Source organism: Phyllobates terribilis, unplaced genomic scaffold (assembly GCF_046119375.1).
Source record: "Phyllobates terribilis strain yellow unplaced genomic scaffold, ASM4611937v1 Scaffold_4__5_contigs__length_816908805, whole genome shotgun sequence".
Taxonomy (NCBI): Eukaryota; Metazoa; Chordata; class Amphibia; order Anura; family Dendrobatidae; genus Phyllobates; species Phyllobates terribilis.
Genome location: NW_027362764.1, coordinates 463579711 through 463605525, shown reverse-complemented (window position 1 = coordinate 463605525; position 25815 = coordinate 463579711). Strand labels below are relative to the sequence as shown.

Here is a 25815-nt window from a genome sequence, read left to right as displayed (position 1 = left end):
TGTCTCCAGGCACTCGGCATGGTGAGAGGAAGGAGGATCAGGGTGAGGAATATGCGGTCCAGACTCACGGCAACTGAGACTTGACCGTGTGGAAGACAGGGTGGTGGTGGTGGTGGCTAAGTGACTGGAAGCATTATCTGCTATCCAACCAATAATCTTTTGACACTGCTCTGTGTTCAATAGTGGTGTTCTACGGTCCCCTATTAATTGGGACAGGAAGGTTGAGCGACAAGATGTGGGTGTTTGTTGTAGCACAATTTCAGCTTGCCCACAGCCTCGGCCTCTTCATGCACCATCACCATCACGTCCACTTCCCCATCCCTTGCCACGCACCTTACCCATTTTTAATGGAGGACAATATTTTCCTCGTTCACGAGAAATGGCTGATTTTGGAACGCAGTTATATGTGATACGCCTGACAGAGAACCACAATTTTAAATAGCAGGCCTGTAATTTGCTAATACAACCCTTCACAGACACCTAATGTGAATAGCTTTAACGACACACTGCAGCGGAATGAAAATGGAAGAAATGTCTGATTTTGCAACACTCTTATAGGTGTTATGTTTCTGGATTTTTATCGCTGAAATATGGAACAGATCTGGCTTTATTCTGCAGTGAGAACAAGCAAATATAGCAAAAAATGTTGTATTCTGGATTGCTTTTTAAGCAAATAACCAGGATTAAGATAAAAAAAAATTTCCCTGACCCCTGATATCTGGGGCTATGTCTACAAATATCTGTAAAAACAGCAGCAGCAGGAACGTTCAGTGGACCCTCTTGCACTATATGCACTGCAGTCTGCCACATACACTGCCTCCCTGCCTAACTCCTGCTATCACCACTGAATGTATGCAGCTGGATTAGTCCTCAGAAGGACTGTTAGTTCAGTTGGATATATATATATATTGTGGAATACCTATACTAACTATGAAGAAGCAAATCTCTCCCTGACGCAGCAGCAGCTCTCCCTACTCTGCCTGATTCTGGTGTAGACTGTGACGAGCATGGCGGCGATCGGTCTTATATACACCTGATGATGCTGTGCTTCCAGCCAATCACTGTAATGCCCACAACCAACATGGCTGTGGCATTACAGTGCATGGCAGGCAATCCCTGCAGGTTCATTGCCTCTCTAAAGAGCGTCAAACATGCAGGTAGGGGACCCAAGTTCCCGTCCGAGCAACCTGGAAATACTCACCGAGCTCGTCGAGCACAGTGACGAGCACGTTCGCTCATCACGAATTATAATATTATATACCTTTTATTACACTGTAACATAAAATGTACTGCTCAGAGCAAGCTTACGCTACTTTGGCTCTGGTACAGACACTGCAAATGCTGATATCTGATACCATGGAGATAGTTATAGTTTTGAAAATTGCTGGTGCAATTTCTGAAAGTAAAGGTAATGTAGTGGTGTCTAATATTTTTGGGATCTAGCAGCATCTCTTCCCACTTGGGTTCCCCTATTTTTAACAATACCTGACATAAATATACTTGTTCCAAACTTTGCCCCATACAATATATTGTAAGAATTTTTTACTTTCAGTTGTATTTTTATTGTTTTCCTTTAGGTTTCCATTAATTTGTAAAAACAAAGGAAAAAAATTGTAAGAAAAATAACATACATAAAGAATTTACATAATCAAATATCTCGTCAATAACAGCTGACAAAGCATAAGATCACATTATATAAATGATAATGAAGAGAGTATAGAACAACATTTATTGTGAAATAAAAAATTATTTTCATATGTATAGCACCCCAAAGCTTTAGTAGGTGTAGTGGAGAGAAGGAGGAGGGGGATAAAGAGCGATCTAGAACCATGCCTGTCAAATCCAAGTGTAAGAGAAATATAAATAGATGACCTTTAGTCATGACATTGTGATCAGGTATAATCACATAGATTCCATATTTCTTATACTTAAAATGCTCCAATGTATTTTGCATCATATACTAGACACACAAAAAATTACCATCCTCTGCTTATTTGGTATCCATGTTGTTAGAACAAATACAGAGTTAAGAGTAAAAACTTTATTAACTTAAAAATTATTGCATGTGAAATAAAAAAAAAACAACAACTTATTTTTCCCTGATGTTGTGATCTTTTGTCAAATTTATGGAATAAAATCAGAGAAGAATACCTATAATATATATTACATACACAAAGTTTGTGATTAAATTCATGGGGATGCATACACACAACCTAGCCCATTCCCCCCCATGTTGGTCAGATGTATGGGCCCTTAAAGCATTCTAAATCCTATTAGGACATACAAATTGCTCCCCCTCACCCATTATGTAATAATGTCCCCCATCCTGGTCTCCTTCCTGGTATATATATCCCCTCATCCTGGTATATGTCCCACATCTTGCTGTTGTTCTTTAATGCATAGAAAAAAAAATTCTATTCACCTTCCCTCCTCTCCCTCGCCGTGCGGCGTCCTCTTCTGAAGCCGGCAGCTGACTTCAGCATGCAAATGACGGGAGCGCATGATGTCCCTGCCATGCACCCCCAGTCACGTGCATGCCGACATCAGCTCCTGGCCTCTTCTTCAAGCAGGGCACATGGCCGCGGCGTCCTGGGGGGGGTGTCGCCACCCCCCTGCAACTATGATCGCTGTGATTGGCTGTTCAGTTCTGAACAGCCAATCACAGTGTTTTCAGTGATTCAGGCAATCAGATTCTGCCCACAATCGGTGCCAGCCCACAATCGGTGCTGTAATATCACCGATCATAGGCTAGAGTCTAGCAATGCTGGTATCACCAGGGCCAGCTCTGATTGGTGTGATCAATGATGACATTGATTGCACCTGTCAGAGCGTACAGAGGCGATCTGACCTCACGGTGACCGCCCTTGTACTTCCTCATTCTAGCTTCGGATTTGCTCAGGCCGGTCACTTTGTCCCTCCGTGCGTCGTGCTAGGCCTTCTGGTGCCACAGAAGCCTGTGCATCAAACTTGCTGCTGCCTGTGCTTTTGCTGCCTGTGCTTTTGCTGAAAAGAAGAGTTCCCTAATCCCTGATCCTTGCCTGATCTTTCCTAATCCACCCCAATAGGATCAAATAGTAAAGGGTAAAATTATACCGCAGTAATCGTTGTCTGCTACGGTATCTTTTACGAAATTATGAGTTACGGTTAGTCTCAGAGCGCAAGGAAAAAAATAATCACATCCATGTGTCCGTCTTACAGCCGTCGAGCACTGATCACTGACGCACAACAGTGCTCAACCTCCAGTTGTTGCTGTTTTTAGGGACCGTAAAAATATACCATAGTAATAATCATCTACTACAATATTTTTTACTAAATCTAGTTAGGGTTAGTCTCAGAGCACGCAGAAAAAAGAATCACGTCCGTGCTACAGCTTTCGAGTGCTGATCAGCAACACATCATTGATCGACCTCTGCCTGTTTTTTTCCTTTTGTTTTGTTTTTTTGTGTGAAAAGAGAGTAAAAAAAATAATTTAGATTAGTTGACAGAATTGGATTTTCTTTTCTCTTTTTAAATAAAAAGTTTACACCAAACACTCACACACACCTGAATAAAATTTTGTTATTTTACACACACACACACACACACACACACACACACACACACACACACACACACACACACACACACACACACACACTGTGTCAAATGGCACTCATGTTCAGGAGAAATTGCACTTTAAATTTTGGGGGTCCATTTTTCCTGTTACCCTTGTGAAAATAAAAAAAATTTGGGTCAAAGGAAACATTTAGGGAAAAAAAGTTAAATTTACATTTTTTTCATTTCACATTGCTTCAGTTCCTGTGAAGCTCCTGAAGGGTTAATAAACTTATTGAATGTGGTTTTGAGCACCTTGAGGGGTGCAGTGTTTAGAATGGTGTTACTTTTCGGTATTTTCTGTCATATTAACCCTATCTAAGGACTGATTAAAATTTAACTTTTATTAACTTTCTATACTAAAGGAACCATTAAAAGCTGCATTAGTCGGTATATGTGCTGAGACTTATAGGTACACGCCTTCCTACTATTTCAATCTGGTGTTATACCACAGTTCATTCATTAGTCTCATTCATAGTCTCTTATCTCTGGTGTAACGGTATGATTGGTCCGGCCGCTTCCTATAACATCCTATGTAACTGAATTCTCCATGTACACTGACTAATACTAATAAAAAACCCTAAGCCTCCTCAACACGTTTCACCAGATACACTAGCGTCATCAGGGGTTTGAGGCTATATGTGTGAGCACCTGGAATGCCTGTTCTTTTAAAGGCTAGGTTCTGAAGTCATATTCCTATCTACCAATCGGAATTGTTAACAAAAGGGGCCAATGAGAGATGATATCATCCGATGTCAGATGTAACGTGACGTCCTCACCGAGTATTGTTGATTGGTAGGAGAATCTTTTCACAGAGGGACATGGAGGTTGATCGGCATTTCCTGGACGTGGGCTAAAAAAAGGGTATAGTACGAATGAAATATACCGGAGGTGCATATTTTGAGTGAGCCATGCGGGGATTGGGAAGTGTAGATTTGAATGAACAAGTAGTTGGTATGGATTAACATGACAATGGCTCCTATTGGTTACACCTGACCTCGGATGATATCATCTCTCATTGGCCTCTATTGTTAACAAATCCGATTGGTACACTGGAATATTACATCAGAACCTAGCCTTTAAAATAACAGGCATTCCAGGTGCTCACACATATAGCCTCAAACCCCTGATGATGCCAGTGTATCTGGTGAAACATGTTGGAGAGGCTTAGGGTTTTTTATTAGTATTAATCAGTGTACATGGTGAATTCAGTTCCGTAGAATGTTATAGGTAGCGGCCGCACCAATCATATCCTTACACCATAGATAGGAGACTATGAATGAGACTAATGAATGAACTGTGGTATAACACCAGATTGAAATAGTAGGAAGGCGTGTACCTGTAAGTCTCAGCACATATACAGCTTTTAATGGTTCCTTTAGTGTATAGTAAGATAATAAAAGTTAAATTTGAATCAGTCCTTAGATAGGGTTTATTTGCCTTTGGCAATTTGTGAATAATTAATGTTACCCTACGCTGACTTGATGAACAGCAATTTATGGTGTTGCGTTTTCTGTCATATTGACCCCTCAAAGTCATTTCAAATGTGATGCGGTCTCTAACAAAAATGGTTTTGTAAATTTTTTTTGGAAAAATGAAAAATCGTTGGTCAACTTTTAACCCTTATAAGTTCCTAACAACAAAAAGTTCTTTCAAAAATTGTGCTGATGTAAATTAGAAATGTGGGAAATGTTATTTATTAACTTTTTTTGTGTGACATATCACTCTGATTTATGGGCATAATATTTCAAAGTTTGAAAATTGCAAAATTTTCCAAATTTTTGCCAAATTTGTTTTTTTTCCCAGAAATAAACGCAAGGCATATCGAAGAAATGTTACCACTATAATGAAATAAAATATGTCACAAAAAATAATCTCAGAATCAGTGGGATCCGTTGAAGCTTTCCAGAGTTATTACCTCATAAAATGACCGTGGTCAGAATTGTAAAATTTGGCCCGGTCATTAAGGTGCAAACATCCTTGCGGGGTGAAGGGGTTAAAATTATGTTATGCTTCAACCAAATCATGGAAGTGAAGAAGATGTTCCAATTTATATACCTGCCTTGGAAGAGGGAACCCTGTGTGGTGTGGTGTAAATTTGACTTGTATAAGTCATTGGCCAAATTAGTATATATTCCCATCCCCTGACCTACTGTCTCCTTCCCTAACACTCTGTAGATTGTAAGCCCATGAGGGCAGGGTCTTCTTTTCCTCTATTACAGTTTGCTTACTTTATTTTTTTTAGATATTTTATATACAGTGGGGAAAATAAGTATTTGATACACTGCCAATTTTGCAAGTTTTCCCACCTACAAAGAATGGAGAGGTCTGTAACTTTCATCGTAGGTACACTTCAGCAGTGAGAGACAGAATCTTAAAAAAAATCTAGAAAATCACATTGTATGATTTTTACATAAAAGCATTTTATTGCATGGAATTAGTATTTGATATAATAGAAAAACAGAACTTAATATTTGGTACAGAAACTTTTGTTTGCAATTACAGAGGTCAGACGTTTCCTGTAGTTCTTGACCAAGTTTGCACACACTGCAGCAGGGATTTTAGCCCACTCCTCCATACAGATCTTTTCCAGATCTTTGAGGTTTCGGGGCTGTTGCTGGGCAACATTGAGTTTCAGCTCCCTCCAAAGATTTTCTATTGGGTTCAGGTCTGGAGACTGGCTAGGCCACTCCAGGACCTTGAAATGCTTGTTACGGAGCTACTCCTCAGTTATCCTGGCTGTGTGTTTCAGGTCATTGTCATGCTGGAAGTCCCAGCCACAACCCATTTTCAATGCTCTTACTGCGCGAAGGATGTTGTTGGCCAAAATCTCGCCATACATGACCCCATCCATCCTCCCTTCAATATGGTGCAGTCGTCCTGTCCCCTTTGCAGAAAAGCACCCCAAAGTATGATGTTTCCCCCACCATGCTTCACAGTTGGGATTGTGTTCTTGCATTGAACTCCGCCTTCTTCTTCCTCCAAACACGGTGAGTTCTATTTTGGACTCATCTAGTCACATGACTGCACACTGAATACAGTGCTACGGGAAGACACTCTCTCCAGGGCTTCCCAGTATCCAGCATGGATTGCTGTATCTTTTACTTCAGTGTGCCATTTAGTCTCTCCACCTTGAAACTGCTCAGGGCTGGAAAGTTTGTTTGATGCCCAGGTCACTCAATATACTCTGAAGTATTTTCCCAGTGAAGTGTGTCAGTCTGTTATTCTTGATCTCCAGTGGAAAGGTCAACACACACCAATACATACTTATTTACATACTTGTGCAGCTGCATGTAGTCCCTCTACGGTTGTTGAAACGGATAGTCTGGTCTTGGTCTTGGGGTGCACCTGATGGATACCTTTACTATTTTACCTGCCACAAATGATGCAGCCGTGTACAAATCTGTTAGCAACATTGCTGATCACTTCCCAGTCTTTTTCTTTGCTGGAGGTAAAGTATTTAACCTCCACCTTAACAGGCAGAATTGAAATAATCCCAATGTCTGCCTTGCTAGAAGTCCATAGTGTGGGTTGTATCTGCGTGAGTGTTACATCCAGCAAAGATTTGGAAAGTATTAGGGTTGCAGTCAGGACTGCAAGTTCTTTGACAAGACGTTTGTCACCTGTACCCCTTCGGCGAATATTCAATAACAGCTTGTATCGTATCCAAAATATGTGACACAAGTAGATTGACAGGGCAATTGTTGGCTATATCACCGTAAGCTTTTGCATGTCATGAAATTTGAATGTGAGTGGTTTGGTAATTTTCCTCTTCGTGTGTATACCCTCCACCCACAAGCCCACCGCTACATTGTCTAATATAAGGTGTGCTGGAATCAGTGATGATTTTATTACTGCTCTGTTGTCCTCCTTTGATTTAGATTTGGGTTGTAGCAGATGGTCTTAGTTTTTTAGCATTTGGAAGATATCAGTAGAAAGGTCACTTGGCTTGCCAACATCCTATGAGGTGGCGGTTTGGAACTGCATAGGGATCCAGTGGCTTGTGGGCAGTGCTTTGGCCATTTGCAATCTGTTTACTGGGACGTTCTGAATCTCTCTGGATCCTCTGGTTGGTGTATCTGCCTCTTCTCCTTCTCTCTCAGTATGCCTGTATACTAAAAATATTCATAGCCTTTGATCGGTTATCTTGATCTCGCTTCTTGATCTCTATACAGATCACCAAAAAATTCTCAGCTGGCATGGTCTAATATTCAGGACTTACATGATTCAGGATTCTAAGATCTTTTTCCAGATCAGAATCCAAAGCCTTTGTTCCCAGATCACAAGAATAAACAAGGATTTGGTAAGCAAGCCCATTCATACAGCCAGGGCCGGCACCAGGTTTTCGTGGGCCCCGGGCAAAAGAGTCTCAGTGGGCCCCTTTAACACATACCATGATTCATGATGCACAGATACCGCAGAGAAATTTAGGTATAGTACAATACCAAAGATTTCACTTACTTCTTCCGTTGTATGAGTGATATCTATTGTAAATTCTACAATAGCTCAGAAACCGGAAAATCCTCGCAGCGCACAGTGCGTGGTCTGGGGGAATTCAGAAGATTTCATTTTAGACCAGGCAATATAGTCCTCCATACAGTATTATGGGCCCCACATAGTCTTCCATATGTATTATGGGCAGGGCTGTGGAGTCGGAGTCGGTGCCCATTTTGGTGGAGTCGGTGTAAAATGGACAGACTCCGACTCCTAAAATATATAATAAATTGGGTACAGTAATTCAATGCAGTTTGGAGGAATATTTTTTCATAAGAATTTGGGAAAGTTATGAAATGTCCTATAAATGTGTCCTATTCCTGATCTAAGGGTCTAGACTTTTAGCTGAGAAAAATGTGTCCTACCATAAATTTATCACTTAAACATGAGCCATGTATAAGGGAGTCGTGGAGTCAAAGTTGGAGTAGGAGTTGGTGTCATGGAAATTGAGGAGTCTGAGTCGAAGGTTTGGCTTACCGACTCCACAGCCCTGATTATGGGCACCACATAGTACTCCATACAGAATTATGGGCACCACATAGTCCTCCATACAGAATTATGGGCACCACATAGTCCTCCATACAGTATTATGGGCACCACATAGTCCTCCATACAGTATTATGGGCACCACATAGTCCTCCATACAGAATTATGGGCACCACATAGTCCTCCATACAGTATTATGGGCACCACATAGTCCTCCATACAGTATTATGGGCACCACATAGTCCTCCATACAGAATTATGCTTGCTCAGGGCTCCGGCTGCTGACGCCGGCCTTGCATACAGATCAAAAACAGGTCAAACTTACAGACACCAAAATCATAAGGGAAACAGTGTGCAAGAATTAATGGTTCTTATTGTGGTTTTGTTGGTGTACAAATGTTTCTCACCACCTTCCGATTGTTAGGCTTTTAATATGGTGTATTCCTGGATATCAGCATCAAGTAATTTCAGAGTGATAAATTTAGGATCAGACTGGAATTATCTGTCTCGTGATTCACTCAGATTTCTAATAGATAAAACTACACGTTGGAGAGGAAGACTTGGACACGAAAGCATCTTTGTGTGCAGTAAGTTCCTTTCTGGTGCCCAATGCTTTGTAAACTTTATCTTCAAGCAGTTTCTACGTTCTCGCCGTGTTTGCGTGGGTTTCCTCTGGATTCTCCGGTTTCCTCCCACACTCCAAAGACATACTGATAGGGAATTTAGATTGTGAGCCCCAATGGGGACAGTGATGATAATATCTGTAAAGCGCTGCGGAATATGATGGTGCTATATAAGTGACTAAATAAATAAAAATAAAATATTGTTATATGACACACCAAAAGCTCAGCCTCATTGCAGGGAACTAAGCCAATCATGATTGTACAGCATTATGATGCATGCATATATTTATATGTTGCATTAGCTTGGGAGTGAGTGAAATTTGGGGTGCTGCCAATAGAAACTTACACTGCCCTGACCTTATATGCAACTATTAAACATAAAATAAATGGAGAAAAACATAGGAGTTTGATTGGAAGTATAAAAATATACATCTTTATTGATAGCATAATTAAAAAATAGTATATTAAAAATTGATGGACCAACAACAGAGGTTCATCAGAATACACCAACAATTAAAGAAAACTTCAAATACCCAAACATAAGGACAAAAACAAGAAAAATAATATTAAAATAGAATAGGGGGGTACTTTTCACCACACGGGTAAACAAAGGTACATACTGTCATAAGGATTGCAAATTGGGAAGGTTTTTACCTCCCTTGGGCTGAAAAGAGCCATAAAACATGGGGATGGGCGAAAACAAAAAAAAGGAAACACGACTCCTGAGATCATGTTATAAATGGAGAAAAACATAGGAGTTTTCAAGATGAACGATTTATGTGGACTGTGGCGAGAGAAAGGACCATTGTGGACATTGTTTTTGTCCTTATGTTTGGGTATTTGGAGTTTTCTTTAATTGTTGGTGTATTCTGATGAACCTCTGTTGTTGGTCCATCAATTTTTAATATACTATTTTTTAATTATGCTATTAATAAAGATGTATATTTTTCTACTTCCAATCAAACTGATGTGTTTTTCTCCTTTTATTATATGATCTCAGGAGTCGTGTTGTTGCACATTTCCTTTTTTCGTTTTCACCCATCTCCCTTTTTTATGGCTCTTTTCAGCCCAAGGGAGGTATTATTTGAAAATGAACCTGGTGTTTAAGTATTTAACTCTTAAACATAAGAAGCATTAACCCATTATACTCCCTATTTTATTTGTAGCACACATTCATAAGCAGTAGCATTGATGACATTATACAGCAGTACTGAGCAGTATAGCAGTGAAACTAGCAATATTGAGCAGTGTAGCTGTGCGGCGAGCACTGGGATGGGGTATAATGCTAGAAAGCAGCTGCACTATTTTTGTGTTTCTCTCTCTAGCAGCTTCCTTTTTCTCACCCATTGCTTCACCATAAACTAATGTACGCAGCATTTAACCTGACCCTTTATGGTTCAAACTTTTGCAGAAATTCCCGGGGAACACATGAGGTTGTTGTGTCACGTGACCCATGCACCCAGTCAGCTCCAGCATAACTGTTCCCGGCTTTGGACGTATAAGTAATCAAGAGGGAGTGAACGGCCAGCCTCACCTCTCAGTTCCTCTTGATTACTTGAACGTCCAGAAGTGAAGACCGTGATGCCAGCACTGATTGGGCACCGGTCTCACGTGACATAACAACTTTATGCGAGCCTTGGGAATGTGAGTGCTGACATCACTGGAACAGCACTGGCACGGGAGGTGAATATGTGTTTTTATTTTAACAAGGGCAAAAAATTAGATCGAACAAGGCTTGTCCTAGTAGTGGACAACTGTCATGGTTCCACCCCTCAGTGTGTCTGGGATGCAGTTACTGATGGCTCAGCCTTTCATCTGACGTGCGGAAGCAGTCAGTACTTTGATAGCTCAGTGTCCAGTCTGGTGCAGGGTGTGCTGAGCTGTCGGTGTTTTAAATGACAGCTTGGCCGTCCAGTCTGAGACTGGGAGGTGCTGGCTGTCTTCAAATGTTCATTGTAACAGGTGATTGCTCTGCTACTTAGCTGGGCTGTTAGTCCCAGACCTCTGCCAGATGTACATTCAGATTTTGTGTGGTTGTCTCTCTCTGCCTTGTGTTCGGCTTGTTGATCTTTCGTTGACTGACCTTGGAACTCGTTCAGACTATCCATCTTTTTAACTTCTTTGTTCTGATCCACTATCTTCCTGTATTTTGACCTTGGACCTGACTACTCCTTTGTCTCTTCGCTCTTTTTATGATGTACCTTCCTGGCTTTTGACCTCGGACTCCTTGTCTATCCCAACTCACGGCTTGCCTGTGAGAAGTGACTCAGCGTCACAACAACCCCTTTAAGTGGGTTGTCCTACTAAGTACATTTATGATCTGTCCATAGGATAAGTGATAATATTTGATCTCTGCGTGTCTAACAGTTGGGAGTCCTACCGATTCTGATGATAATACCTTTACTATTGATTGGTAGAAAAAGAAAGTCCAGTTACACTATTAATACACCCTGCCTCTGATGCAATGTGACTAGCATGTAACAGATTGGATGTTAGTACTTTTCAGTAGTGATGAAGTCAGACCAGCTCAATAATGATGGTTGACTTATTATTTTGTGAGATGTGTATTGTGCAGGCAGAAATAGACTTTTCAAAGTGCGCCTAACAAGAAAAATGGTGGGAATTTTCCGTTAGCCTTATCAGTTATTGTTAATGAGGCAAAAAATGCCCAATTTTGGGCTGTATTTAAATATTTAATGTTTATTTATTGTAGTTATTACTAATTGTTGCTTAAAATATATTAGGATCTCTTGTTGATAATAATAATGTTACTTGTTACTGCTTGTGTCAAATATCAAAAGGGACCATGTTGATTTCTGTAGAACAGCAATTACCATGGTTAATACATGTAGTTTCTACTCCACATTTTCTCTTTTACTAAATAGTAAGAAAGTATGTTACTCTTGAAAAGTAGAAATTAAGTCTGTGTACCTGACTTGGCTTCTAAATGAAAATAATGCTTATTGACTTTTCTTTCTAAATAAAGACCTCTGCTGTTCTCTAACAACGATCTTCGCCCTTGTAGACAGCTGTGATTCAGGGGCATTGAAACATTTTTATGAACATTTTCACACTAACACATAGGAGGACTTCATTAGATGGCATCTTTTTTTTTCTTATTTTTTAATTTGTGAATTTAAAGCGGTAATGTGATTTTCAGAAAAGCTGTTTTTATTTTAATGTGGAAAGTTGTACAGTTTTTAATTCTTTCTATATCAATTCAATTTTCAAAGTAAGTTCACCAGATTCATCAGGTTTAATAAATCTATTCACCCGTTTCCTGGCATGTAATGTACATGTTGCGGGTGAATCGAGCAGGCACACAAGCTGACCATACAGTGGCATGTAACAGTTTGGGTCAAAATTACTGTTATTGTGAACAGTTGAGCAAGTTGAAGATGAAATGATCTCTAATAGGCCTAAAGTTAAAGATGACATTATGTCCTTTATATTTTAGGCAAAAAAATATATATTGTAATTTTTTACATTTTAAAAATTACATAAAGGAAAATGGGCCAATGCTCAAGTTTGGTCACCCTTGGAGATTTATGTGCTCAGATCATTTTGACCAAGGTTTCAGACTTTAATTAGCCTGTTAGGGCTATGGCTTGTTCACTATCTTCAATAGGACAGGCCAGGTAATGTAAGTTTTCCAGCTTTATAAAAACCCAGCTTCCTATAACCTTGGGCCAAAACACAGCAACCATGGGTTCTTCTAAGCAGCTGCCTAGCACTCTGAAAATGAAAATGGTGGATGCCCACAAAGCAGGAGAAGGCTATAAAAAAAGAAGATGGCAGTGTTTTCAATTTGCCCTTTCCTCAGTAGGAAATGTAATTAAGAAATGACAGTTAACAGGAACAGTGGAGGTTAAGATAAAGTCTGGAAAACCAAGCAAAATTTCAGTGTCAGCTGCTCATAGGCTTGCTAGAGAGGCAAATCAGAACCCCTGCTTGATTGCAAAAGACCTTCAAAAAGATTTAGCAGACTCTGGAGTTGTGATATATTGTTCTATTGTTTAGAGACATCTGCACAAATAATGGCCTTCATGGAAGAGTCATCGGAAGAAAACCTCGCCTGCATTCTCACCATAAAATTCAGTGTCAGACTATGTAAGGCTGTGTGCCCACTATGCGTTTGTGTTTCCGCAGCGGCAATTCCGCTGCAGAAACGCTTAAAAAACGCTTGGTAGAAGGTCTGCCGTGTTCCCCAATGATAATCCACATGTGCTGTGCACATGCTGCGGACATTTCCGCTGCGGATTATCATTGCGGAAGAATCCGCAGCACTACCAATTATTTTGCAGAAGCGCGGTGTTTTCGCCGCCATTGACTTGCATTGGAATGCATGCCATCCGCATCACTGGATCTGTAGATGCGCATTCCATACGTTTCAATGTGCAGATGTTACCCAGGTGTGGAGAAGAGGAGACTCTCCTCCGGACCCGGGTACCATAGAACCTGTAAAAAAAGAATAAAATAAAAAATAAATATTATACTTACCTTCTGATGGCCCCCGGTGTCCTTGTCTCGGCTTGCCGGCAGCTCACCGTAGACTAAAGGACCTGCGGTGACGTCATTTAATCATGTGACGGGTCACCGAACCGCTGATGTCGTCAGGTCCTTTAATCTACCGCGAGCTGCCGGCAAGCCGAGACAAAGACACCGGGGGCCATCAGAAGGTAAGTATAATATTTATTTTTTACCATTCTTTCGGTCACAGTATATAAATCCATGCCGTTTGCATGGATTTATATAGTGTGACCAAGTTGTCAAGCACTTTCCAAGTGATGCTAAAATCGCTTGGAAAGTGCTTGACAACCCTCATGCGGAAATGCATGTGAAGAACGCTTCACATCCGCATGTCCCTGGCAGGAAAAACGCATGTACAATCCGCATGTACAATCCGCATGAGTTTTTTCTGCCAGGGAGATGCAGAAACGCTCAGGAAAAATCCGGAGCATTTCTGCATCTTGGGCACATAGCCTAAAAGAACATCTAAACAAGCACGATGCATTTTGGAAACAAGTCTGTGGACCGATGAGGTAAAAATAGAACTCTTTGGCCACAATGATCAAATGTATGTATGGAGAAAAATGTGCACAGAATTTCAGGAAAAGAGCGTTGTCAACCATTAAGCCTGGGAGTGGGTCAATCATACTTTAGGGTTGTCTTGCAGCCAATGGCACAGGGAAAATTTCACGGGTAGAGGGAAGACTGGATTCAATGAAATTTCAACAAATTCTTGATGCAAGCATAACACCATCTGTGAAAAAGACCGAAGTTGAAAAGAGGATGGCTTCTACATATGGATGATTCTAAACACACGTCAAAATCCACATTCGACTACCTCAAAAGGCGCAAGCTGAAGGTTTTACAATGGCCCTTACAGTCCCCTGATCTGAACATCATTGAAAATCTGTGACTAGACCTCAAAATAGCAGTGCATGCAAGACGACCCAGGAATCTCACAGAAATGGAAGGATTTTCCAAGAATAATGGATGAAAATCCCTCAAACAAAAAGATGAAAATATAAATATATTTTCAGATATGAATATTCTATTGGCACCAGCAGAAAGTGTGAACTGTATTTGAATCAATGGAAACTTACTTTGATATTCTTAAATATTTTATACTTTTTACGTTACAGATGATCCTTTGATGGTATTTTTGTAGATTTGCAGACACATGCTCTTTAGGTGTAAGCATACTGTACTGGATACCCTCATGTCTTTTTAGGAGTAGGAAGAAATGAGTGGTGAAATTGAAAATGTCACAAGCCACAAAAGCCCTCTGTCGGGTTTGGGTTGTTTGCCAAATTTCCATTTTCATTATTGTTAGTTTCTTTGTTTTTGGCAAACATTGCAACAACTTCTAGCATAACATTCTGCTCTACTAGAAATGCTTTTATTCTCTCAGATGTAATGTGGAACATTTCTTTCATGCTGCTAGTTTCTACCAGAACATAAATTTTGAAATATATTAAATATTTTAAGCATTAGTTTCCTATTTTGATTTCCAAAAATTGTGTGTTTGATGCAATGTTCTGATGATTACTAATAATAATATAAAGTGTTGGAAAATAGTGTTTTTTTTTTTTCAAACATCAGAACATTTTCAAAATAGAAGGTAAAAAGGAAAAACAGAAGAAAAAATAGATAGCAACAGATATATACTCTCAGATGAATTTACACAATAATACAGGATAATAGGAGTGAGGGAAAAGGATGAATGGGAAAAAGAGAAAGGGTTAGTATTACATGTACATTTTAATAGAAAAGGTATGTAAACCCTATGTGATTATTTTTCATTGTGGGTGAGAACGAACCGGTGCAGTGAAAAAAATGGAAAAGTAGGGTCATGACCCGAAGAAGATGGAGAGGTTAGTCAGTTTAGAGTGTCTCAGTATGCAACAGACTCATGATATTCAATCCAATCTCACCATATCATGCTGTATCTATCTACATCTGCAGGTGGTAGGGCAATCAAGTGTGGCATTCTGTTGAGGAGGGAGACCTCAGAGAATCATTCCTCTAGAGTAGGAGAAGAGTTAGTCTTCTAATGATGAGGAATAACATTTTTTAGCTCCCTTGTTTGAGGTAGCCTATCAAGTACTTTTTATACCTGGTAAAACATGTTGAGAATATAAAAAGCAAAAGAGCCCCGGGAGAGTTGCGGATAGATGGACCGGTCATTTTCCTGATGAGTAAGAGTATCCGAGTCCAACAAATTTTATTGTAGGATAACTTCTCCATATGTTTCTCATGGTCTCTTCATCCCTTCTCAACTCCACACTTCCAACATCTGTCCAATACCGCAGGGTACCATTTATGCAACAACGCCGGTACACGGTACCATCTAGAAATAATTTTGAAGTAAGTCTCTTGGACCTTGGTTGCAATTTGAAGCCTTATGGGCAAGTAGGAAGCATTTGGTTCATTCCGAGTCATGAAAAGACTTTCCCAGTACTTTTTCCCACGCAGAACAGTACAATGGTCTGCCACCAGATGTTTGGATAATGATGTATTTATAAAGCAAACAGATGGAGTGAGAAGGGGGGGACGACGACAAGAGACACAATCTTTCAAAGTTTGTAAGATCCCTATGAAGTTGTAACCTTTTCTTTATTTTGAAATAGAAGTATTGTAGCTGTCTGTAGTCATAATTGGCTCTTGAAGGAATAGGAGCTCCTTGAAATCTCTCACTAAGATTAGGGAGGTGTTGGATAAAATTTGTACAAGATGATGAGGGTGATATTTGTTTCTTCCCAGGAATCGATTAGAAGATGATCCTTGTGGAAAGGCTAAGTTATCTGAAATTGGAAACAGTGGGCCGATGGGATTAGACATATTAGACAAATATTCTTGCTGCCATGTCTCAACACCAGAACAGTGAAATGTGTGCTAAATGATGTGTTTGAGAGAAAAGGTAGAGTGGTGCGAGCACCAGGAGAGGGTGGTTAGAGCTTTTGGGCAGTTTGTGCTATCTGGACCTAGAGTTTCTCCTGCTGATGATAGAAAAAATTGAATACTTTGGCATAGAATGCCGCTATGTAGTATTTTATGCAGTCTGGATGATAAAGACCGCCCATCTGCTTGGGTCTGACTAAAACATCTCCACTAATGTGTGAGCGTGTGGGCGTCCACTTGACTATATGAATTTAAGAAAACTACTGCATATTGAATTTCTATAGGTATGTTCTCGAAGAGGTATAAAAGTTTGGCCAAAATGTTCATTTTTAATATATTTACTTTGTCAAACCATCAAGTGTACCTCACAGTCCATGAGTTTAGGTCTCTATTAATTTCTTCTAACAAGGGTTTGACATTAAAGGGAATATGTCACCAGTTTTGTCATATATGAACTATAACTATGACTTTATTCAGTGCCTGTGCTGCATTCCATAAATTTTCATTCAACCCCCTGACTCTCCCTGTAAAACCCCCAAAAACCTTTTTAAGTTGTCCCTTAATCGGGTCGGTCCGGTCCGATGGGTGTGGTTTCTACCCGCCCCCGGCTGCTGCTCGCCGTCTTCCTTTTTTAATTGACGCGGAGGATGCCTCCTCCACATTGCCGGGCGAAATCTTGTGTCTTGCCACAGAAATTGCGGCACGCGCCTACGCACTTTGCTTTGCCCTACGATAGGGACAGCCAAAAACATAAGTGTGCTTGTGCCCGCAGTAGGTCAAAGCATGGTGTGCAGGCGCGAGACACAATTTCTGTGCGCAGGCTCAAGATTTCAACTGGCAATGTGGATGGCGCAAAGGCGTCCTCCACGTCAATTAAAGAAGAAGGACGGTGAACAGAAGCCGTGGGGAGGGCAGAAATCATGCCCATCGGACCAGATCGACCCGATTACCATACAGCACGGGACAACTTAAAAAGGTTTTTGTGTGGTATACAGGGGGTTATATGAGCATTTATGGATGCAGCACAGGTGCTGAATAAGATCATATTTAGTGTTCATATATGACAAAACTGGTGACAGGTTCCCTTTAAGGTCAAATAGGTGTGTGAGATCTCTATTTATACGGATTCCTAGATATTTTATGGCTTGAGATGGCCAGAAGAAAGAAAAATTACTGTAGATAGAATGGATCTCTGCATGGTGTTAGGCAAACGTTGAGTGCTTCAGATTTAGATGTGTTAATCTTGAAATTAGACCAAGCACCAAAATGATTTAGTTCTGCCAATGATGGATGAAATAGATGTGTCTGGGTGGGTAATATATACAGCAGAACATAGTCTGCGAAAGCAGAACATTTATACTCAGGCTGCCCTATGGACATGCACCGACAGGCACGTGTCCTTCCACGATCCCATCAGCGTGCCCGTGACGTGATCACGGGGCGCCAATGGGTTGCTATGAGAGCTGGGGGTCTACTGATGACCCCTGTACTACCTGTCATTATGATTCACCTGTGAGCGCCGGCCCATGTACAGCACAAGCGATCGGATGATCGCAGCTTCAAGACTATTAAATACGGTAAAAAGTTTTTTTAAAAAGTAAGTTATTAAAAATTACTCTTATTTGGTATCGCTGTTATGAAAATATAACCTAAATTAATCCGATCAGTAAACAGTGTAACGAAGAAAAAATAAAAAAATTACGAACATTGTAATAAAATGCAATAAGAGGCATCTTATCTACTCAAGTTGTATCAGTAAAAACATCTGCTCAGGGTACAAAAAATAAGCTACATATCCCAAAAAATGAAAACATTGCGAGTCTTGTAACATAGTAACACAAGTTGTTTTTTTAATGAATGTTTGAGATTTTTTTTTCCACCATTTAAAATATAAAAGCAAACAAACAAACTATGTATGATTGGTATCTGCGTACTTATACTGACCTGCAGAATCATATTGCCAGGTCAGTTTTACCATATAGTGAATATAGTAAATAAAAAAAAAACAAAAAACAATTGTGGAATTGCACTTTTTTTTGCAATTTCACAGCACATGGAATTTTGTTTCTGATTTTCCAGTACACTGTATGGTACAATTAATTTTTTCATTCAAAAATACAGAATGTCACAAAAAATAAGCCCTCAAACAGCTGTATTGATGGAAAAATAAAAAAGTTATGGCTCTTGGAAAAAGGGGAGGAAAAAAACGAAAATGAAAAACGGAAAATGGCCTGGGTGTGAAGTGGTTAATAGTCTTTAGGGTGTTACTGTTAGCCTCCTGTTTTGGAAGGAACTTCACCTTATTGTTCCTGAGCAAAGGCTGTAACCTCTTTGGCAATATGTTAGCACATATTTTCAAGTCAATATTCAGCAACAAGATAGATCTGGAACTTGATCACTTGTTTAGGAAGGACCACTCACCTGAGCCTCAATGGCATGGGGAAAAGGGGTTAGTACTTTAGGCATGATTGAACCCCTATCAGAAGAGAGAGAGAGAAGAGGAAGGAAGGTCTTGTAGAATTTAACGGTAAAGCCATCGGGGCCAGGGCTCTTACCACTTGCAAGTGACTGGACCACCAATGTCAATTTGGAATCAATCAGCAAGGGCTTCATCAACAAAAGAGTCTGAAGATGTAGCTTGTGTTTGGGGTAAAGAAGACTCAGTTCTATGTACTGGACCATTATGAGAGGGTCTACTATCTAGGGGGCCATCTAAATTATATAGTTGAGTATAGTGTTTGTGAAATTCTGCAGACATATTTTCTAGTGTATGTAATGTTTGGCCTGAATTTGATTTTTGGGATATGGTTTTGGGCTTGTTGGGTTTTCAAAGCTCTAGCTAACACACATCTATATTTATTGCTGTATTCATAGAATTTGCTCCAGCAAATGTTTTATTTTTTGATCAAGCTGTTAGTAGGTCTCCAAGTGTTGCTATAGAAAGGGCACGTTTGCGGAGAGTCAGGGTGAGGTTATGTGCCTGTTCATGTTTCAAATGGGAGTCATGGTTTATGAAGACTCCTATAAGTACACACTTCAAGGACTCCCATTTTATTGTGGGATCAAAATTATATTGGTTTTTGCAATCTTGTTAAAAATGAGTTATAGTATTAGTCACATGCTAGGTGCAGTCTGGATCCAGTAACAAGGATTCATTTGGTTTCTATGACCATATTGGTTTGGAAAGAGAAGGGATGGGTTAAGGAGCAAAATACCGGGGAGTGGTCAGACCACAACATAGTTTCCATATCTGCCTCCGGTTGCCAAGACAAAGCGTGATCTTGCAGTAGGATATGATCAATTCTGCTATAGGAATCGTGGGGAGGTGAATATAACGAGTAATCCTTGACAGTCATGTGGGTGAGACACCACACGTCACACAGTTTACACCGCGCACAGTTCCGGCTCGGCTGAGGAGACTACTACTCCCTTCAGCCGTGCCACTCTTACTGTTATCAGCGGGACTGGATGATGGGAGTAGTAGTCTTCCCCAGCCAACCTGGGTACTACTCTATGCAGCGTTTTCTTTTCCGCGGCCCATTGACTTTAATTGAACATACAGACACAGAGTAAACACTTTATTTGAAATGCAACAGACACATTCTTAAATTAACCAATATACTCACCCCAGTTCTGACGTTAATCCAAGGGTTAAAGCAATGTCCCACGTTCCCTTTCAAATAACTTTATTTTATCTCCAAACATCATTCATTGATGTACAAAAACGCTTCAAAAAACGTGTCAAAATCGCGGCAAAACTTAGGTTTTTTCCTGCCAAGGAGATGCAGAAATGCTGCAGAAATTTCTGCTTCAAATCCTGAACGTGCAATCTTCAATATTCAATTTACTGTGTGAAAAGTTTAGGTTAGCTGCTTCCGAATGTTTTTTTTGTTTTTTCCTGCCTCCTCTACAGTCTTTAAAAATAAATGGGTACAGATGACAAGATAAGGCAGATGGATGAAAATGTTAACCAGCAGAAAGCTTTTTAAAGAATCCGATTACAGGACAATAGCTCAGTGTAATGCACTTTTCTCTTGTGAAGGTAAAGAGGAGCAAAGTTACAAAAAGACCGAGAAGATGACATTTGAAAATGTCCCTTTAGTGTGCGTTAGAAATATAAAGAGAATTCTATTGAAAAAAAAGTCAACTTTTTTTTTCTTTTTTTAGATATTACTTAAAGGGAACATGTCTCTTAGGAAAACGCTATTCACTTATTAACGGTGGAACTGGTCACCTTGGAAAACGCTATTTACTTGCAAATATAGAGTTAATCTGCAGATAAAAAGTATTACAATGCTGCCTGGCCACCTTACTGAAAGTGTGGCTACTGGGAGAAAATGATTCCCTCCCGTGAGCCGCCGGCTTCCAGACATGGGGGGAGTACATGGATCAGCTGCTGTATTAGAGCCCCCACTGTGTGTATAATGAGCAGTGACTGTAGCTACTCCGTGCACTTCCTTACGACTGGAAAATGGCTGCTCCCCGGAGGGAACAAGTTAATTTTTTCGTGGTAGCCGCACTTTTAGTACTGCGGGCAGGCAGGATTGTAAATACTTTTTACTTGCAGATTAACCCTAAGTTTTCTGAGGTGACTAGTTCACTAGTTACTTGTTGAGAACTTGAGACTGCACTACTGAGACAATTAGAAGACAACAGATGCGAAATGTGCAGTGTTGACAGGTGTTGACATGTAACTTACATGCTGCATTTTTCTTGCTGCTTTTTATCTGCATGTTTTCTGCAGGTGTCCTGCAATCTTCTCTGATTAATGCATTTTTGCTGCTTTTATATCCATCCCCATTCTCCCTTTTTTATGCGTTTTTGGTGCAGAATCGATTCAGTGTTTTTATGCATATTCTTTTTTGTACTGTAAGGTCATGTTCCCATTTAGCGTAAATACTGCATATTTCCTGCTGCTTTTTTTGAGTAGAAAATATGCTGCATTTAACTGTCCAAGCAAAGTGGATGTGATTTTCCTGAAAACTCATGCCCACTGTCCGCCTAAAGATGCTGTTGAACTGTCCGTCTTTTGGTGTGTTTTTTTCTTTATATGCTTCTATGGGGAGCCTAAAAAATTGCATGTTATAACATATGTAAAAAAGTACAATTGTGTTTTAAAGTGCAGAATAAAAGCTTTTCTGTACTAAAAAATAAAAAAAAATTATTAAAAAAATGCTCCTTCAAATGTGCACAAAAGCACATCAAATAAAGGAAAGGTTCAAAAGAAAAAATGCAACAAACATGCAATAATCAGAGAAGATAGTTATGGTATATTTTGGTGTGAACACTTGTAGAAAACATGCAGATAAAAGGCATGTAAGGTGGCTAACAGACACATTGTAGATGGAAGGTATGTATCACAGAGATGGCAGTCATCTATGGTGTAACCCAGAATGTTGTTCTAGTGCACGTAAGCACTAAGAGGACTGTTTGGTGCACCTGGGACCGGGTTACGGGTAGTTTGAGAGATGGGCAGGTCTAGCTACCCACATACCTAACCTCTGGGTGTGGTTAAGGTATAAAATGGAAGCCGTTGTTTGGCACATGGTCTGTATGTTTGGAGGGAAAAGGCCTCCTATGTGTTGTGGTCTCCCGACTGAGCCAGTGAACTGGATGCTATCCAGCGTGTGTGCCCACAGGACTGGCTAACCAGAGGCTTTGCCTTAAGGACTCTTTACTTTGTTTTTGCCTGAACTAAAGGCTGTTTGTATTCCTTTTGCTTTTGCCTGGTTTATGAAGTAATAAACCGACATAAACCGACATGGACATTTAAAGTAAAATGCTTTCTGTTTGCCTCCTGACGCACCCAACATGGCAAAAAGCTTTAAAGGGTTGGTCCAGTGCCTAAAATATCCTTTTTAAATAACTATCTTCACACCTGAACCACTTTTGTAATTATGGCTAGTGAGTAACTGAGCCGTCATTTCCTGTATGTTGAGAGTGATCAGAAAGTAGAGACTGGCAGAGGCCCAAGAAGCTTTGGAATGGGAGCAGCAGGGGATCAGTAGGGTTAGATTGGCAATTCTAAGCTGATTAATAAAAATAAAATGTTCTCGCATGGACAACCCTTTTATAGGGCATTGAAGCCCTGCTTTTAATAAAGGAATTTCTGAAGCCATCCCTTTTAGCATCATGTGAATTTCTCCCTTACGAAAAGCAGTTTTCTTCCCCTTTTTTATTCTGTACTTTGCCATGAATGCTCTGCTTCACTGTCAATCATCCTTCTCCTGGTTGTTACTAGGCTTGTCAGGCTGTTATCTGTGTATGTGTGTGAAGCAGAGTCCTCCATCACAGATAAGAAATCACAATGCCCATAAAAGCTTGTGAGCGCTTTCAAAGAATTAACATTGCTGTTCCGTTAGATTGTGTCCTCACTCATCAAAAACATGTGACCTCAGAAATGCTAATTACTGATAGGAGGATCAGGTGAAGAAAAAAAATGCAGCTGCAGTTTTGTGAAATTAAAAAGGAGACCATCAGAATTGCCTAAAATTCTCTCAGATTTGTTTTTGTTATGTGTGAATGGGGTCTTGAACTCCATTTACCTGTATTGTAATTGCCTACTGAAAATCTGCAACAGCTACCCACATCGGAACATAGCTTTAGTAGTAGGCACTTAATAGATTGAACATTGAGCGATAGGGGAACCAATAAATATATATGTGTGTGTGTGTATATATATATATATATATATATATATAGATAGATAGATAGATAGATAGATAGATATAGATATATCTTGCGAAAGTATTCATCCCCCTTGGCATTTTTTGTGTTTTGCTACCTCACAACTTGGAATTTCACTGCTGTTGTTGTTTTCTTGTTGTTGAGAGTTTGCATCAGTTCATGTAAAGAACATGCCTACAACTGTGAACATGCCTACAACTGTGAACATTTGTTTTTCTTTTTTTGGTGAAGCAAACAACAAATATGACAAAATAATGGAAGACTTCAGTGCGCATAACTATTTACCCCCTAAATTAGGTACTTTATAGAGCCTCCTTTTGCGGCAATTACAGCTGCAAGTGGTTTTGGATAAGTCTCTGAGCTTTCCACATTTTGCCACTGGGATTTTTACCCATTCCTCAAGGCAAAACTGCTCCACCTCCTTCAAGTTAAATGGTTTCGTCTGATGAACAGCAATCTTCAAGTCTGACAACAGATTCTCAATTGGACTAAGGTCTTTGCTTTGACTAGGCCACTGCAAAACCTTTACACGTTTCCCCTTAAACCACTTGAGTGTTGCTTTGCAGTATGCTTTGAGTCATTGTCTTGTTGGAAGGTGAACCTCTGTCCCAGTCTCAAATCACTGACCTACTTAAATAGTTTTTTTTCAAGAATATCCCTGTATTTCGCACTATCCATCTTCCCTTCGACTCTGACCATTTTCCCTGTCCCTGCTGCTTAAAAAATTCCCACGTCATGATGCTGCCACCATCATGTTTCACTATGGGATTGTTCTGGGTGTTCATGGAGTGATGAGCTGTGTTGGTTTGGTTCCAAACATACCGTTTACCTTGGTGGTGAAAATGTTCAATTTTGGTCTCCCACGTTTTTTGGCAAACTCAAAATGAGCCTTAGAATTTGTGTGAAGAATTATTAGGCAAATGAGTATTTTGATCACATGATACTTGTTATACATGTTGTCCTACTCCAAGCTGCATAGGCTTGTAAGCTAACTACCAATTAAGTAAATCTGGTGATGTGCATCTCTGTAATGAGGAGGGGTGTTGACTAATGACATCAACACCCTGTATAAGGTGTGCTTAATTATTAGGCAACTTCCTTTCCTTTGGCAAAATGGGTCAGAAGAGAGATTTGACGGGCTCTGAAAAGTCCAATATTGTGAGATGTCTTGCAGAGGGATGCATCAGTCTTGAAATTTCCAAACTTTTGAAGCACCGAACAATCAAGCGTTTCATGGCAAATAGCCAACAGGGTCGCAAGAAGCGTGTTGGCCAAAAAAGGCGCAAAATAACTGCCCATGAACTGCGGAAAATCAAGCGTGAAGCTGCCAAGATGCCATTCGCCACCAGTTTTGCCATATTTCAGAGCTGCAACGTTACTGGAGTATCCAAAAGCACAAGGTGTGCGATACTCAGGGACATGGCCAAGGTAAGGAAGGCTGAAAAACGACCACCTTTGAACAAGAAACATAAGATAAATCGTCACGAATGGGCCAAGAAATATCTTAAGACTGATTTTTCAAAGGTTTTATGGACTGATGAAATGAGAGTGACTCTTGATGGGCCAGAGGCTGGATCAGTAAAGCTCCACTCCGACTAAGACGCCAGCAAGGTGGAGGTGGGGTACTGGTATGGGCTGGTATCGTCAAAGATGAACTCACATGCATCCAACTACTCCACAGCATGGCTGGCCAGTAAAGATCTAAAAGAAGAAATAATAATGACATGGCCCCCTTGTTCACCTGATCTGAACCCCATAGAGAACCTGTGGTCCATCATAAAATGTGAGATCTACAGGGAGGGAAAACAGTACACCTCTCGGAACAGTGTCTGGGAGGCTGTGGTGGCTGCTGCACGCAATGTTGAGCGAAAACAGATCAAGCAACTGACAGAATCTATGGATGGAAGGCTGTTGAGTGTCATCATAAAGAAAGGTGGCTATATTGATCACTAATTTTTGGGGTTTTTGTTTTTGCATGTCAGAAATGTTTATTTCTAAATTTTGTGCACTGATATTGGTTTACCTGGTGAAAATAAACAAGTGAGATGGGATTATATTTGGTTTTTATTAAGTTGCCTAATAATTCAGCACAGTAACAGTTACCTGCACAAACAGATATCCTCCTAAGATAGCCAAATGTAAAAAAAAAAACCACTCCAACTTCCAAAAATATTAAGCTTGGATATTTCTGAGTCTTTTGGGTTGATTGAGAACATAGTTGTTGATCAATAATAAAAATAATCCTCTAAAATACAACTTGCCTAATAATTCTGCACACAGTGTAATAAGAATGGCTTGACAGCAGAAGTTAAAGGGGTTGTTTGACAAAAATAAAACTTTGCCTATGGTCTGGATACGGAAAAAAATAACAAACTCTGTCATATTCGCCTACTGACACCTACTTTGATCTAGGCTTCTCCATGATCTGCCCAAAACAAAGCAGGAACGGTGATGTTACTGTTCCATCTGCTGTGGCCTGTGATTGGCTGCAGCGGTCAGTGACTTGAGCAGTGTGTCATTGAAT

At 40.1% G+C, this 25815-nt stretch overlaps 1 protein-coding gene across 1 annotated transcript in view; it reads left to right on the top strand.

The window, feature by feature from the left end:
* Positions 1-25815, top strand: part of PIGN (phosphatidylinositol glycan anchor biosynthesis class N) — a 363689-nt gene that overhangs the window by 155963 nt on the left and 181911 nt on the right. The window lies entirely within an intron of this gene.